General features: G+C 40.4%; 1 long non-coding RNA gene across 1 annotated transcript; it reads right to left on the reverse strand.

Annotated features, from left to right (window-relative positions):
- Positions 1-710: 710 nt before the first annotated feature.
- LOC146079509 (uncharacterized) lies at positions 711-10,396 on the reverse strand. Its single transcript, XR_014474576.1, has 3 exons — positions 10,123-10,396; positions 8,868-8,942; positions 711-772 (listed from the first exon to the last, which is right to left on the reverse strand). It is a non-coding gene; the product is annotated as an uncharacterized LOC146079509 (long non-coding RNA).
- Positions 10,397-17,077: the final 6,681 nt, after the last annotated feature.

Raw genomic sequence — 17,077 nt, forward strand, 5'->3', positions numbered from 1 at the left:
AGGGACTCATGGTTGTCCTTTTATGATATGTTTAATGGAAAAAGAAACGCATGCAGACTAGTTTGGAGTACAAACCTTTATTGACACAATGGCTTGAGAGAAAATGCTAATTTAGTGACCCAAACACAAATTGTTATGGCAGTAGTTACAACCCTGAGGCCAATCCTTAGAGCAAAACTGCTTCTTACTTTCCTGATACAAATTCTTATATTCCTTCTACAGTATGTGGCTAGTGCAAGGTACATAAGCCATGTTGTATCTTCACGTAATGTTACATTGGCACATTATAGGCATCATAATCAAGTTTTCTCTAAAGATGAATATGTATAGTACATTTAGATGATTATTCCGATAGAATTTGCTTAATGATGCTATTTATTATTTTAGTCCATAGCAAATATAAAGTTTTACTGCTGCTACAGGACAATATTCTGAATCCTAGTGCCACACCAAATCAGCTTCACTCTGGATGAGGACCTTTTTAAATCATCCCAGGGTCTACTTGGCTAGATACCATTATTACGAATGTTATTTGTGGGCTGCTTAGTGACCTATCACACTTTGTTCTTTGTAAAATTTGCAAGATTGACAGATCTTTAAATATTGTCCACTGTGTCTTGTATAGTCTCAGCTCTTACTTTTTTAGTGTCTTTGCATGCCAGGCTAATTGCCCCAGGATTTGGCAATGTGACCCATTGTCTGACCCAGTATCAATTTGTGCCTTCAGTAATAATTAAATCCCTTCTTTCTCCACAGTTCAGCACTGAGGTACCTGTAATGACAATAATAATAGTAACAATACCTTATTCCAAACTCTTTGGACATCTGACCCTACTCCTTTAGCCGATTGAATCTAGCATTCATATGTTTTAAATAATAAATACTGTTTATGACCTGATTTTCACATGACTCTGTATGAATTTTATGCATTCAGGATGCAAATATTTTGCTAATGGAATGCTAATGCAACAATGTGCATATTTCACATATAAGTGTCACACCACTCAGTGTTGGATTGGGGCATCATACCTCCCAACACGACCCTCTCCAGGAGGGACACAATGCTCTGTTTCTGGGCTTCCTTCTTAATTTATGTCTTCCATCACCTGTTTTAAACAGGTTAATGGATAAGAAAGGTGTTTCCACACAGGTGATGGCAATCATAAGTTAAGAGGAAAGTTCAGGAATAGAGTATTGTGTCCCTCCTGGAGAGGGTCATGTTGGAAGGTATGGGGCATGACGGCTCACTGGTGTTATACAGAGGCAGGGTGCCATTCTTAAGGGTTGTGGCCAGCCACCATCCATAGAACAGCTCCACCAAGTAACTGATCCTCTTATAGAGTTACTACAGCAACGCTTGTTGAAATGTGCAATATGTGGCCGCATAGCAGGCAACTCAGAATCAGGGTATATCTAGTAAAGCTTCTAAAAATGAATCATTAATAATAGGCAGAATCTGATTGGTTGCTATGGGCAACACCACCTCTTCATTTTTAGGAGCTTTAGTATAAAAAGTCTATATTAAAATGGGGTAATGTAACAGCCCAGGAGTGGACAAACCTGTCCTCAAGATCTACCAACAGTTCATGTTTGTCAGGCAACCTGTGGATCTATAGTAGGAATGAATGCAGCAGGTTTGAAAATGTGACAGTTAGTAATGCCTACAGCTGTGCACCAGCTTGGAAGTTAGGAAAATGTGGAATGTTGTTAGATCTTGAGGACTGATTTGGCCAAGCTTGTAATAGCCATTTGTAAAACTCCTCACCTTCTGATGATCTATCTATCTATCTATCTATCTATCTATCTATCATCATGCAATAAAATAAGCAGATAAATATTAATAATACTTTTTTGTATATTATTTAAGAACTGCTTTGATCATTATTGGTTTTATTTAATGTAACATTCTCTTTAACCAATGTTTTCTTTACAGAGTTTTCTAAGCAGTCTCCCTTTTCCTTGTTCCCATTTTGCTAATTGCTGCCACTGCTTGTTTAGGTATGGCTTGTTGCACTTTTGACAATTATACTGAAATACTGTGTTGTTGGCGGAACATTACAAAAATCTCACCAGATGTCATCATTAATATGGAAGGTCTTTCTGTCAGTTTGTTGAAGATGTTTTCAAAACAAATTTAACCGAGTGTTGCTCAAGTTCGTTATGCTTTTCTTTTTTGATTTTTTTTTTTTATAATTTTGATAAAGCTTTTTAAATGACTTTGTTGGACATGGAATGCACATTCCACAATACCAAATGTAAATAAACTAGAGAGTTGTTTTGGTTTTCATTTTGCCAAAACTGCCCTCAAGTGTTTTGATTTTGGATATGTATTTATTTTCAAAAACTTAAAAAAACAGCTAATTTCACACAATGTAGACCTTTTCATTACTACAATATTATTCATATTAATTTCCAGTCTTTTTGTCCGCCTCACAGATCATATTATAGTTTTCTTCCAGTTCCAAAAGGTTGCACTGAGCTAGTTGGCTGACTAAGCTAAGTGACAGCAGTGGGTGGCACAAACCCAAACATGGGGCAGTTCAGAATAGCAGTCTGAATAAACTTACATAGTTGAAAAGGTTGAAAAGACACCAGTCCATTAGGTTCAACCTATGTTGTATCTCCTGCAGTCCCTATCTTTTATTTGTAAATGACTGATAAAACAACCACAAACTTATTTCAACCCAGAAGTTACTCATGACCCAAGATGACAGTCCTATTTCTCTCTGGGTTCACTACTATACATTTGTGTATCCCTTTCTTAAACATATCATTTGACTCTACCTTCACAACCATTGCTTTTGATTGATTGATTGATTAGCTGATTAAATTAGTAATATGTTGAAGAAATAACCAATATAAATGTCTGTGCAAAATAGAAAATAACTATACTGTTTTGGAGCAGCTTAGGAAGAGACAAAACACCATAAAAATACAAGAGTAATTGATTTATTAATGAATTAATTAAGTTAGCAATGTGTTGAACCAATAAAATGTTGATACAGAAAATATTATCCTAAAACATCCCAAAAACACTATGAAAAGAAAAGTGGTGCAAGATGAAATTGTCCAACAGAAGGTTGGAGTTTAAGAAGGACATGCACAGTTCATCAAAACAAGCAATTCATGGACATGTACTGTGACTTTGATGGATGAAGTTCTTTGTTTGTTTGGGCCTCCACAAACTTCTATTTTGAAAGGACAGGAAAGGGGATGAGAAAAACATAATATCTTCGTAAACTAAATTTCATAAACTTGCGGACAATTACCCAAGATGCAGAAGCTACCCAGAGGCCTCGGAAAGAGATCTTAACTTCATCCCTCAGACCAACAGTATTTAGGCACCAACACACTTCTGTTCTGGGAAATTATAGATGTCCCCCTATACCAGGAAACTTTTCTGTGGCTATCTATGACAGCAAAAAATTCTACAGTTATATAAATGGGAAACGGTTAAGGAAGGGAAATATTGGCCCACTAAAAAATAAGCAGGGTACCCTGGTAATAGAAGGAAAAGAGAAAGCGGAATTATTCAAATGAATTTTTTACTTCGGTATTTACAAGGGAAGAATCTTCAGAAGATCTCCCACAGATTAAATGCTCAACTTTTGATGGCTCCCAAACTGTATGTTTGAGTGAGGAAATGGTCAAAAATAGATTACGGAACCTAAATAGTAACAAATCTCCGGGCCCAGACGAAATACACCCTAGGATACTGAAATAATTGAGTTCTGTCATAGCACTACCATCATATCCGATATTCGAGAAATCAATAAACTCAGGGATAACATAGCTAACATAGTACCAATATGGAAGAAAGGTAGCAAAACTAACCCTGAAAATTATAGTCCAGTCAGCCTTACATCCACTGTGGGGAAAATATTAGAATGATAATGAGATTGTATCCAAAATTTCATAGAACAATAGAAAGTGATAAGTAAGGCTCAGCATGGGTTCGTCAAAAATAGGGTAGTCAGTAGGTAGGGAAATCTGTTGATGTAATACTGCTTGATTTCTCTAAAGCTTTTGACACGGTGCCTCATAAAAAGTTATTAATGAAACTATGTCATTTAGGGTAAGGAGATAAAATTTGAATTGGATTAAAAAAACTGGTTTCACAATCGGGGACAGAGAGTGGTAGTAAATGGCATACATTCCAGATTGGGTAAGATCCAAAGTGGAGTCCCACAAGGTTCAATATTGGGACCCACCTTGTTTAATATATTCATTAATGATATTGTATGTGACATAGTAAGTAAAATTGCAATATTTGCAGATGACACAAAATTGAGTAAGGAAATTAACTCAGGAGAGGATGTGGAAACAAAATGACTTAAATAAACTGGAAAGGTGGGCGGAAAGGTGTAAAATGCAGTTTAACATTTAAAATGTAAAGTAATTAATTAACAAAAATGAACAAGCTACGTATATGCTAAATGGAGTTATTATAGGAAATTCTGCTGTAGAGAAGGACTTGGGGGTCATCATAGATGAGAAATTGGGTAATTGTGCACACTGCTCAAGTGCAGCAGCAAAAGCAAACCGGACACTGGCATGCATTAAAAGGGGCATGGATTCAAGGGATGCCAATGTGATAGTGCCTCTTTACAAGGCATTGGTGAGACCACACTTGGAGTATTGTGTTCAGATCTGGGCATCGCACCTTAGGAAGGAGATAAATTAATTGGAACAGGTACAGAGATGGGCGACTAAGCTAGTAACAGGTTTGAATCACTAGAATACAAAGATAGGTTAACCAGGCTGAATATGTTTTCACTGGAGAAATGGAGGTTGAGAGGTGATATGATTAGTATGTTCAAATATAGGATTGGGAATCATATGGAACTGGGAGATTATTTGTTCACTAACAGGCCTATACTTAGGACACGCGAGCATGTACTGAGGCTTGAGGAAAAGAAATTCCATACTGAATTCCGAACAGGATTCTTTATCTTTTGACAATAATAGTGCTTCAATTTTCTGAATTTTACTCTTTTTCTTGGCAATGTATTAGTTTTAGCACTTGCATCACAGGGCAGTGAATCTGCTTCTTGTTAAGTGACAACACAGACAAAGCATTTTTAAATGTTTATGTCAATAAAGTATATACATGTATGATATAATACAAAAACAAATAAAATAAGAAAAATAAATAAAATTAAGAAAAAAAAAGACATGAAATGATAATAAAAATTAATTTTTAAATAGTGGTGTCAATAGTAGTGTCAAAAAGGACTGCTCCTATAAAACACTGCCCTTTCTCCATCAGAACAGGAGACCAACACAGGAGCCTTTTCTCTGCACTAAGGGCCTTATTCTAGTTCACTCTTTCTGACAAAATCCTTCTTAGATGGACAAAACCATGTGCACTGCAAGTGGGGCAGATGTTACTTGTGCAGAGAGAATTATATTTGGGTGGGGTTTTACTTCAAAGTGAGATCTATATTGCAGTGTAAAAATAAAGCAGCCAGTATTTACCCTGCACAGAAACAAAATAACTCACCCAAATCTAATTCTCTCTGCACAAGTTAAAACTGCCCCACCTGCAGTGCACATGGGGGTTTATTCTAGTTCATTCTTTCTGACAAAATCCTTCTTAGATGGACAAAACCATGTGCACTGCAGGGGGGCAGATGTAACATGTGCAGAGAGAATTCGATTTGGGTGAGTTTTTTTGTTTCTGTGCAGGGAAAATACTGGCTGCTTTATTTTTACACTTCAATATAGATCTCACTTTGAAGAAAAACCCCACCCAAATCTAATTCTCTCTGCACAAGTTACATCTGCCCCACCCGCAGTGCACATGGTTTTGTCCATCTAAGAAGGATTTTGTCAGAAAGAATGAACTAGAATAACCCCCATGGTTTTGTCCATCTAAGAAAGATTTTGTCAGAAAGAGTGAACTAGAATAAGGCCTTAAGTGCAGCAAAGTCAGCTCCATATACAGCATCTGGGCTTGGGTATCTTCAGTCCATAGCAAGTTACAGGGTGTATAATTCTCTGTGCCTTTAAGCTTGATAAACCACATTATGGGTTTAACGCCTGCATTCATACCTCTTATTGTTTTAGTTATGCAGCAACTGTACATGCACCAATATCTGAACTGAATTACTGCAAGGGGTGGATTAGTCATTAAAGCCATTGGGAAGTTCCTGGAAAGGCTGACCATTCAACGGACTGAATGTTGTAGGAAGCCTGAACAAGTAATATGTCATTCACCAATCTATCTGATACACACTGGCAACATGCCAGTAACTGTCAGAGAACTGCAGATTGGAGAATCTGATTCTATCTCTCTTCAAGCTTTGTTAATCTCCCCCAATGTTACAGAAAGGCAAAATGGCTATTGGGTAAGGTAAGCAAATTGCTAAATACATTCTACATCATATATACTAGTGGTTATATACTATTCAGGCCTTGCTCTACCACTTGGCAGCTTTAGGCAGCTGTCTTGGGTGCTGGGATCTAGGGGGGGGTGCCATTGAGTCTACCCATCACAATATTAAAGATGTTTATCAAGAACACAGCCTTGTTGTACTTAATGCACATGGCAGCTGAGGAACCTCTTAGATGCAACCTCCACACTTTCACTTGTGGGGCCAAAAAGTGAGTATTGGTGGCAGTGTGGAGTTGAGGGAGAAGTAGATTGAAGTTTTGCCAAGGATGCTGAGTTTCATGGCCCGAGTATTAAGACAGGTATATTTACCATATATTTACCAAGTGTCTGGCTAGTCTGTTCCTGCATTCCAAAGCATGCTTCCATTAGTGCTGTGTGCGCTTAGCCCGCAGTGCAGGGATCCAGCAATCTCCTAGTGTGCCTGTGTGCACAGTGATCTAGCAGTATTCTGGTACTGCAGATACTGCAGCTGAACACTAGTCCATGCCTTCCTTCCGTGGCTTCCATGCAACCACCATTATCATAGCCATGCTCTATTTGCTGTACAAACAGCATTTCCCGCATTTCCTGAACAGGGAGGCATCCATGTTCTTCCTGGTCACATGGTATTCCTCAGCCTATCCTGTGAGCCTCTCAGCAGTGCTATTTGCCCAGCCTATCGTCACTCCTCTGCTGCTATATAGAAGCTGGGTGAGTAAGGCCAGTTGCCAGTGCTTCTGATCAGATTGTGCTAACTGTATGGTGTTTTCTCTCTGTGTATCTTATTTTCTTCCAGGTATCTTTATTCAGAAATTACCATCCTGCTCCAGTGCAGCTTGCCTGGCTCCATCAGTGTTCCACCATCGACACTCCCCATTGGTGTTCTGCCATCGATATCCAGCTTCATCATTGTTCAGCCATCGATACTCATCATCGGTGTTCTGCTATCAATACTCACCATCAGTGCTCTGCCATCGATATCCAGCTCCATATGTGTTTGCCATCGATAGACAGCTTCATCAGTGCTTTGCCATTGATACTCAATATCGGTGTTCCACCATTGATATCTAGCTTTATCGTTGTTCCGCCGTCGATACTCATCATCAGTGTTACGCCATCGATATCCAGCTTCATCTGCCATCAATACTCACCAATGGTGCCCCGCCATCGATATCCATCTTCATATGTGTTCAACCTTCGATATCATTCATCAATACTTATAATCGGTGCTGCATTATCTGGACCCAATTCCAACAGCATCTTATAAGTTTACAAGAGTCAGTACCACCTTTTTATTCTAATCATACTACAGTTTCTGAGTTTGCATATATTATTCTGGACTTCATCAGAGTTCCTACGCTGCATAAGTTACTTGCTATACTTGGGAGGTGATTCTACATTACACGCATCCCTGCGCATTCGCACACGGGAGCAATGTTTAGCGACATGTGCACTGTGCATGAGTGATGACAAAGAGATATGATGGGGAGTTTATAGGGATGGAGATAAACATAGTGGTGAGTTTATGTGAAAGGTATGGGAAGAGAGAGAAAGAAAGACAGAGATAAAAAAGAGAAGGGGAGGATGGAAGATAGCAATGAAGAATAGAGGCACAGACACAGGGGAATAAGGGACAGATGTGATAAGAAAATGTGGAGATGGGTTGGGGACAGAAATTTAAAGTTAGGAGACACCAGTTAGCACCTTGAGCAAGCCACCTCCCACATCTGTGACAATCCCCTCTTGTGAACATCCCTATTGAGATACAGGAGAAAGGGGGTGATGGAACAGAGGGGAGGGAGTGGAAGATCAGGGGAAGGTGTTCAGAAATAATAGAGAGAATGGGGCAGGGGCAACAGTGATAAGAGAGAGAACAATGGATGGTGAACAAAGATGAAAGAGGGAAAAAAATAGATGAGGGGAGATAAAAACAGAGAAAGACATACAGGAGGGATGTGTGTGTGTTGGTGATAAAGGACCAAGGGGGAGAAGTTAGAGATGATATGGTAAAGGTGGACAGATGGGAAAAACATGCAGGCTCAATAGCTGGTGACAAAGTAAATTACAGGTCCAAAATACTAGTTTTGTAATATTAGATTTTAATATTGTTACCTACACTATATAATAATTATTTCTAACTTTGTCAACATTGCCAACTATTTAATTCATTATTATTTTTTATATTTTTAATCATCTTGGCAAAAAAAATGTTTATTGTACTGTATTCTGTGGTTTGGGATAGAATAAAAACAGAGGCGGAACAAGCGAGTTGTGGGCCCAGGTGCAAAAATATGATTTGGGCCCCCCAAACACACACAGAAAAATGCAGTGTCTTTTTTCCCCCTTCAAATTGAAAGCCCATTAAACATTATGCCGCATACCGTAATGCCAATTACACATTATGCTGCACGTAGTGCCCTTTACAGTAATGCCCCCAGTAGTGTCAATTACACATAATGCCCCCAGTAGTGCCCTTTACAGTAATGCTCACTATGTTTTGCAGCCCGACATCAGGCATCCATCCTCTGCAAGCGTAATAGTTGCCAGCGTAATGGTTGGGTCTGCCCTGTCAGGGAGAGAGAGCAGGTGAGAGGCACACAGAGGAGATAGACAGGGAATGAGCGTATGAGAGGTATGTGTTGGGAGAAATTGAGAGAGAGCAGGTGAGAGGCATGCAGGGGGAGAGATAAGGAAGTCCCTAGCTGTCCATTCCTTGCAGTATCCCTGGAATTAGTGTCCACTTCTGTAGGTCTGACTCCTGGCTTGTAGTCGCCGTCAATTGCTACCTGTGCACTGGTCCCAGTTCCATCTTTATATGGGGGCCGTGGCTGATGGGACCCTGACAGGTGTGATTATCAGGAATGAAGCATGTAATTTACCTGCAGGTCACGCTAGTGCAGGCTAGCTGTTGTTGAGGCTGTCAGTCCCACTTAGATCATCCGGCAGCAGGAGGCCCATTCTGACTGTTAGGGACAGTGCGGCTGTAGTATAAATGGGCTGCAATCTCAATGCCGGACAGCAGCGAGCCTATTCTGTCCCTGGCTGTCAGTCCACAATGACGATTGGCTGCCCCGGCCTGAGGCCATTTCAAATGTAGCGCCACTGCCTGATAGGCCCCTGCTGGCAGGGCCAGAGCCAAACTATAACTTAGTGGACCCATAGCAAAATCCAGAATGGTCCCCCCACCATTGTCACTACAATGCAAGAGAGGGTTAGAGAGAGAGGGAGAAGGAGGGAGAGAGAAAGAGAAAAGCAAGAGAGTGTTGAAGAGAAAGAGGGAAAGACAGGTGGAGACTTAGGGTGCTAAAGGGGTAGAGAGATAGAAAGAGATGGAGACAGTGTCAGTTGAGAGAAAGAGAGAGAGAGAGAGAGGGTGAGGATGTAATAAGAAGGACAGACACTACCTGACTACAGCACAGGATAGGGTGGCATAGTGAGACAGATGGAGCACCATATGGGTGCATAGATGGGCAGACGGATGGGCGGATGGACAAAATACTATATGGGTGCATAGATGGGCAGATGGTAGGGGGGTCATAATCAGATGGAAAGAGGCACAGTCAGACAGACAGGTTGTCTGATGGGCATTGCCTCGACAGACAGATGAGGGGGCATAGACAGACAGGCAGACAGTTGGGTGGGGGCATGGTGAGCAGAGGGGTAGTCACACACAGACTGCGTTGCTCAATGTAGAAACACCATGACATCTCCCTCTGCAGACCACCTCATCCATTGCCAGCCCTTACAGCAGCTGTCAACCGTGGGGTCCATGTGTTTGGCTCCATCCATCCACTTCATTCACTGTGGTTGCGCGGCTCCCCTCCTCCGGTCCCCGTGTGTGCAGCTTCCCTCCTCCGATCTCCGTGTTTGCGGCTCCCCTCCTCTGCTTCCCGTGTGTGCGGCTCCCCTCCTCCGGTCCCCGTGTGTGCGGCTCCCCTCCTCTGCTCCCTGTGTGTGTGGCTACCCTCCTCCACATCGCGTGCGTGCAGCTGACCTCCTCCGCTTCCTGCGTTCGGCTCTGGCTGCCAGGTAACAGCGCTGTTGCATCTGATGTGCTGGTGATGCCTTTGGAGTCCCGGAATTAGTAGCATGTAAGTTCCGCCAACCCACACCTCCAGCACTGCTTCTGGTCACTCACTCTACACGGCGCAGCGTGTATGAAGTGAACCTGCCAGCCTGCCGCGGTCCTAGCTAATGGCAGCTGATGCTCTTAAATATTTTTTACAAAACTGGAATGCCGGGCAGACGGAGGCACCGAGCCCCTTTGACCCCTTGGGCCCCGGTGCACTGCACCGTCTGCACCGGCGGTAGTTCCGCCCCTGAATAAAAATATTTGCTCTCAGAAAGCGTCTTTGTTGTTATTTCAGCAACATTACTTTTCTAAATACAAGTTTTCCATTGAATATGATCTAAATATACATTTTAAAAATATTAAAAATTAAATTAAGAAAATGTAATAGAAAGCTGCTTATATAGACACAGTGGTGATTAATGTGAAGCCACTGTTTTTTTAATAAAACCGACTTATATTAACACTGCTGCAAATGCATCACCTTCCATTCACCTACTCTAGAAGTCCTAATAAAACAAAATCCTTATCCCAGAGTCGAGTGCTCTCCAGAGAGGAGACAAAAGAAGACATTGAGTAGTATACAAATGTTAAGCCTCCTAGCATTATTCCCCTGCTGCTATTCCACCACCCCGTTTCTTTCTTTCTTCTGACATGATGAATGAAGCAAATGTAGAAGAATTTTTCTTCATCTGCCTGAAAAAAAACATTACCTTCGATGCTGAAACTAAATTACTACCCTGACTCATGATCTGGAGATATGAGACAGATTTTCGCCTTATTATTGCAGTTGAATTATTCAGTGGTGCCCATTAGCAAAACGATAGCATGACAATTTTATATTTAGACTACCTTGCTGACTGCATAGCAACTTTTAACATCTAAAACTCGTTTAAACTGCTTCTGACAAGAGACATGTACAGTGACTGCAATTAGTGAGTAGGTGAATATGCTAATAGGTTATTTTGACTAAAGTGGAAACATATTGTGAGCTACCAACATCTCTATTTCCCCACCCATCTCTTTTTATCTCAGCAAAACACTTTAATTACAAATGGAAAGAAGCAGTGATAGCTTTAATGCCATTACTGATATAGCATATTCTCAGCAGAACCCTGAGAGACTCATTCATTCTTATTAGTACATTTTATTGTAAAAATGCCATATATTTTCTTTCAGACTTTGCTCTCTGTAATTCATAAACTGTCAAACCAATCCTTTTCCACTTTGTTAAAAGCTGTTGCCTTTACCATTTGTTATATTGCAGTGTTTCAAAATTGAATCTTGGTGATCTGATGTCATTTCAGTTTGACAGACTGAAGACTTTTCTGCAACTTTTTTTCAGGGATGTTCTATAACTTTCTTAATATTTTGGGAACAGATGGTCTTTTTCAAATGAAGAATGATTAATCGTCAACTTAGAGTGGCATTACATGTTTCTTTATTATTGCAGGATATTTTAAACACCTGTAATACAATATTTTTATAATAAATTTAAGAACCATTCAAATGCCTCCATTTAATATGAGCCATTAATTCACTGCTAATCAAATATATTTATTACTAATTCTAATAGCTAATGACCACAGTCACTAAGGTTAAAACTGTATATCAAACATTGTTTAAAGTGAAATACATTTTCTACAGTATATTCAGCAAGTTAACAATACAATTTTACATATATTTCATTTGCAGAGTGGAACACAGAAAAGGTGGTAATAACAATTGTGCACGATTAACACAGCGTGGGGCTTATATACATACAACAAAGGGTTAACATCCAAAATAACCCCAAAATACAAACGTGGAAAAAAAAGATAGGTGTATAGAACAAAGCGCTCAATGTGAGCCTGAGTACCATACAGATTTTAGATCACCATATTTGGAATGGATTGAAATAGGTATTGCAGACTCCTTGTAGTTTGTCCAATAAACCAGACAGGAGGGAAATCTGTAATGATAACCACCTCCCCTCACAGTAAAATGTGGTTGATGTGGTAAAACAGAAAAGGGCTTCCTTTGTCAGGAGTGTATGTTGACTAGATGGATGGTCGGCTTTATATACCAAGAGATGAGGTATAGATCGAGAAAAGCAAAGAACCTAAGACCAAGGCTTGTAGTCATTTAACTAATAGAGGTAGAAAAAAAGATAGGAGGTGAATTCAGAGAAGCAAACACTGAGGAGCGATTTGATAGTTAGGATAGGAACCAAGAGAGGGCAGTGTCTTAAAGACCTAGTGATGGTAGTATTTGTATGAGTAGAAAATGGTCAACAGTGTCAAAAGCAGCAGAGAGATCTAGAATAATAAGATATGAGTAATGGTCTTTGGACTTTATATTGTCTATGTAATTAACTACTTTAGTTAGTGCTATCTCTGTGGAGTGCAAGTGTGCGAGGTACATGTAGCCAAGTCTCTAAAGTAGCTTGGTAAGCAATGGGAGTTGAAAGATGGAACAGTAGCTTGATAGAGTGTTAGGGTCAGAATTTTAGAAACCAAGAGAGGGCAGTGCCTTGAAGACCTACTAATTGTAGTTTTTATATGGATCCGATATGATTTCCCGGCGGTCGGGATCCCGGCGGTCGGAATCCCGACACTGGAATCCCGACCGCCGAAATCCCGACAAGGGGGGGACATGGATCGCCCCCCCTTGCGGGCTCGCTGCGCTCGCCACGCAGCGGGCCCGGTGCCTCGCTACGCTCGGCACGCTATTTTATTCTCCCTCTATGGGTGTCGTGGACACCCACGGAGGGAGAAAGTTTCGGGATTTCGGCGGTCGGGATTCCAGTGTCGGGATTCCGACCGCCGGGATCCCGACCGCCGGGAAATTAACCGCATCCCTTTTATATAAGTAGAGAATGGTCAACAGTGTCAAAAGTAGCAGAGCGATCTATAAGAATGAGAAGTGAGTAATGGCCTTTGGACGTCCTAGTGTCTACATCATTCAGTGCAAACTATCGGAGTGTTGAGAATGAAAGCCTGACTGAAGTGGGTCCAGTAAGTTGTGTGATTTAAGAAAGTGTGTGAGGCGTGTGTAGGCAGGTCTCTCAAGCTTGAAAAGGCATGGGAGTTGTAAGGGACAGTAGTTTGAAAGAGTTTTAGGGTCAGAATTTTTTTTTTTTAGACTGATGTATGAGGACACATCAGTACTGTATACTAGCTTTTGTCAGGAAAAAAACATTAAAACCATTAGATTAATCCCCAGGAGAATTTACACAACAGTATTAACAATACTAACATCAGTTGAGAGACTGGATTTATATTCATTCATGTTGCTGCCAATTTCTTAGTTTTTTGAGCAGCAGAATCTTTACTCAATTTCATGTAGTCACAGGTTGTGCACGAGGTACAAGTGTAGCAACCTGTTTTTTTCTTCTGAATGTATTTTTTAAGAGTTGTTGCAATATTAATTTTCACTAACATAATATATCGCAGTTTTTGCCTCTTTTACAACTTGGCATTAATGTCTTACTTTTAAAGCTCTATAACACTGAATACTATGGACCATATCCTTTTAATTGCTCTTGGAAGTGCTGGACTGGATAGAGAGAAAGTGTTAAGAATGGGAATTTTGAAATGTAAGTTTTTTATTATGTGGTTGCAAAAGAAGTGCACTCAAGATAGACAGAACTTCCTTTTTGGATCACAATTGTTTTTGTGGTTTATAGTCTCATATTTCAAATTTGTCTACCAGACTAGCACATATTGTACTGTATCCTCCAGCTGTGTTTTATCACTGCAAATAAGGGCAAATCAGAGTATTTGCGACTCTGGTAGCCAACGTTTAGCGCTAACAACTGCTATATTGCTGAATTATTCATCCAGATGGCATGCCAAACGTCTCCATGTTCTAATATATTTGAACATATCATTATTTTACAGGAAATAAATTATGTGAGATGCCTTTAATATAAAGAACTTAATTGGACTACTGTACTACAATTAACACTTTAACAATATGGAGTCATCTCACCACAGCATTTAATTTATGGATTTAAAACAACCTTGGAGAGAGCATATACTTCATGGAAACGCTTTTTAAGGAACATCTTAGTAAAGTATTTCCTGTATTTATATATACATATGTGTGTGTGTGTGTATATATATATATATATATATATATATATATATTCGTTCCAGCGCTCGGCACTCCAGTGTTCAGTTAGTAGTTTAAATAGTTGATGCGCCCGGTGCCTCTCCAAGGATATGGATAGATGTGGTTTGTATTATGGCACTCCTGGTCTTATGTAGATTAGGGATATAAGAAAACTCCCAAGATATCAAAGTTCATTTCAACGTTTCGATTTTATTAATCTTCATCAGCAATAACAGGTGAATGTGCAGGTACAGGTATTTATACAAGTGAGGTAACCTCGTGCTCAGGGTGTAGGTGAATGGTAGTGACATCATCAGTGGGAGACACCTCTGTCAGCTGCCACGTAAAGTACAGTGATTAGCATATATTTACAACAGAATGGAGATGGTATACAAATAAAAGCATTAGATAGTTTCATTATAGGATCTGCAAACAAAAAGTATAGCATCGCATGATAATGTGCAGAGTTTGGTTAATTGACAGGATACAATGTTACAGCAAATAGTATGGGGATGTTGCAATATAAATAAACAAAACAGAAAACGCAACATTTACAGAAAGCAGTTCAAAGACAGGTATTCTTTCAAACCCTATGGTGCTACTGTATTTAAATTGTGAATCCATTTAGTTTCTAACTGCAGGAGTTTTCTTGCACGATCACCGCCCCTTATATCTTCAGGAACAGTGTCAATCATATTATATCGTAACGATGCCAGTGTATGTTTATGCTGCTGAAAATGTTGAGCTACCGGTTGGTCTATTTTCTTACCTTCTAGGGCAAGCCTAATAGCACTGCGGTGCTGGGCCATACGTTCTTTGAATGTGCAAACAGTTTTTCCCACATAGTATAGCCCGCATGGGCATCGCAAAAAATAAAAAACATATTTACTAGTGCAGGTAAGTAGGTGTCGGATGGGGATTTTTTTACCCGTGTGTGGGTGCACAAAGGTATCCCCGATTTCCAGGTATGAGCAGGTCGTGCATCCAAGACACCTGTGATTCCCGTTCTTTTTGGACAGAAAGTGTGTGACAGAGTTTTGCTTATATCTGATAATGTCCGTGTGGACCAATTTGTCTCTTAAGTTTTTTCCCCGTTTGTAGCAAGGCAGTAATTATTTATTCCGTAGGGCTGACAGGTCACGATCTGCTTGTATTACTGGCCATGTTTGTTTCGCTATTTTAGTCAGACTGTTGCTGCTGGTAGTGTAATTATTAACCCATATAACGGAATTAAGATTTTTATCATTATTGGCTGATTTTGCTGGGGTTATATATATATATATATATATATATATATATATATATATATATATGTATTGAAGGAGCGGCACTTTGCAGACTGTAGAAGTAGTAAAATTCCTTTATTTAGCCCAACGGCGTTTCGGGGTATATCCCCCCGTCTTCACGGACTTATAGCACACAAATAACATAGACAAGTACATATATATAAGCATAGACATAATTACATAATTAAAACACCTGGTGCCTCACCTGCTCAGCGTCGCCGCCCACTCCGGGTGCTTCCTGCTTCCTTCACCCGACGTGCATAACCCACGTGGGACGGTGGCGCCGAGCAGTGACGTCACCACACACTGTTAGCCTTGTTGCTAGGCTGCGCTGTCATATTCTGCAGACAATAACAAAGCGCGGCCATGATAATACTGCCCAGGCACGATCTTATATGTTAAAAAACAAATAACGACATCAAAAACATTTAATTAAGAATGCATGGCTGCCCCGCTGTCAAGGGTGTCTCTGCTTGTAATTCCAAGCAGGTACACCTTATTTATGAAAGAGAAGATTGATATGATTAACACATTGTAAGCTGGTCGTCATTAACAATATATATTAACGTACCAGAATAGGCTCACTTTGACTAACTATTGTGCCATGATGTGGCCATTCATTAATCACAGGGATTGAGGCATATTTACAGGAGATCGGTCATATTTATACGCATTAAATGAAACACTGGAGCCCCAACGTCTCATTGAGCCCCCTGGGTGCTATAGTATCCAGGGAATGAATCCATTTACATTCTCGTTGCAACAGGGCTTTTTCTCTATTCCCTCCTCTTAATGTGGGGGGGACGTGATCTATTATAATGGCCCTGATGCTCGGAATAGGATGTTTTTTAATGGCAAAATGCCTGGCTACAGGCTGTTCGCTAGTTCCACTACTCAACGCTTGTTTGATGGCGCTTCGATGTTGGGCCATGCAGCGACAATTTCGAGAACGCATGGCCCAACATCGAAGCGCCATCAAACAAGCGTTGAGTAGTGGAACTAGCGAACAGCCTGTAGCCAGGCATTTTGCCATTAAAAAACATCCTATTCCGAGCATCAGGGCCATTATAATAGATCACGTCCCCCCCACATTAAGAGGAGGGAATAGAGAAAAAGCCCTGTTGCAACGAGAATGTAAATGGTTTCATTCCCTGGATACTATAGCACCCAGGGGGCTCAATGAGACGTTGGGGCTCCAGTGTTTCATTTAATGCGTATAAATATGACCGATCTCCTGTAAATATGCCTCAA

Source organism: Crinia signifera, chromosome 5, assembly GCF_055691185.1.
Source record: "Crinia signifera chromosome 5, ASM5569118v1, whole genome shotgun sequence".
NCBI lineage: Eukaryota > Metazoa > Chordata > Amphibia > Anura > Myobatrachidae > Crinia > Crinia signifera.